Source organism: Boleophthalmus pectinirostris, unplaced genomic scaffold (assembly GCF_026225935.1).
Source record: "Boleophthalmus pectinirostris isolate CB_2022bp ecotype Guang Dong unplaced genomic scaffold, ASM2622593v1 HiC_scaffold_197, whole genome shotgun sequence".
In the NCBI taxonomy this organism is placed as follows: domain Eukaryota; kingdom Metazoa; phylum Chordata; class Actinopteri; order Gobiiformes; family Gobiidae; genus Boleophthalmus; species Boleophthalmus pectinirostris.
Window position 1 is genome coordinate 1 of NW_026571146.1, and position 1153 is coordinate 1153.

Sequence of the window (1153 nt, forward strand, 5' to 3'; positions counted from 1 at the left end):
GTGAACAAAGTACTCACACAGCACAAGATGGACCAGATGCCCACCCAGAGACGTCCAAATTTCACCTCGTCGTCACGGAAGTACATAATCCCGGCTGGCTTGTTGGGCTCGCACGGTGCTCCACAGTCCTTGACCCCCATGAAACGGTAGCCCAGATAGGGTGGCACATCCAGCTGGATAGGGCAGACAAACGGGTGATACTGGTTGTGCTGTGGGGGGCGCTGGTTTGATCGCACGATGTTGGGGGGTAGGGTGACCGACTCGGGCACGTAGGGAGAGGAGGAAGAGGATGAAGGTCCACTCGGTTCCGACGTGTTCTGACCCACGCAGATCTCCCCCGCGCCGTGGACAGGGAAAGCCTCGCAGCGCAGTCTTTCGGGCCACTGGAAACCGAATTTATTCATGAGGGCTTCGCATCCCTGGCGTGCGCGTTCACACAGAGACCGACACGGAGGGATTGCTTGCTCCAAAACGGTGCAAACAGGGGCATACATGGAGCAGAGGAAAAACTTCAAATCTGCAGAGCATTGGACTTTTACTAGTGGGTAGAATTGTGCACCTCTAGTCCTGCGTCTTCTTGGTTAGTGTGCCCCAAAAGGTTCGGCATGATGGTCTGGTTGTAGGCAATGTCGGTGCACAAGGGGATGGAGATGGGCTGACAAAAGCCGTGTTCCGGAATTGAAATGCCCGATTCACTGTTGTAATGCTGGGCTAAAATCACAGGGCTCAATCCGCACAGTAACCACATGATCCGCACACACAGAGAGGCAGTGGCCGCCATAGTTGAGGACGAAGAGGAGGGGGGGAGGGAAGGAAAAACTTTGATCCAAGTAGGACAACTGAAAACGATGCAAACGCTTAAAAATTAGCTCTCTTCTCCCCGAAATTGGGGTCACAGTTTGCAACAAGCAGTACTCACACAATTGCAGTCAACTTTTGCTTGTGTTTTTAAAGAAAATAATCCAAGCGAAATCTCCGTCGTGTCATGACTTCTTGATGGTCTTTGTAAGTGACTCCAAGCAGTCCACTCTCACTCCAAATCCCACTGCAGCGGTGATCCACGACCCAGAGATCCCCTCTGCGGGCAAAAAACTTCCAGCGTCTAATAAAAGTCCTTCAAGACAAAATCGCTAAAGTTTTTAAAAGTTGTAGG

At 51.7% G+C, this 1153-nt stretch overlaps 1 pseudogene; it reads right to left on the reverse strand.

Moving 5' to 3' along the window:
- Positions 1 to 6: 6 nt before the first annotated feature.
- LOC129409351 (frizzled-7-A-like) lies at positions 7 to 1066 on the reverse strand (annotated as a pseudogene).
- Between the last annotated feature and the right edge of the window lie 87 nt (positions 1067 to 1153).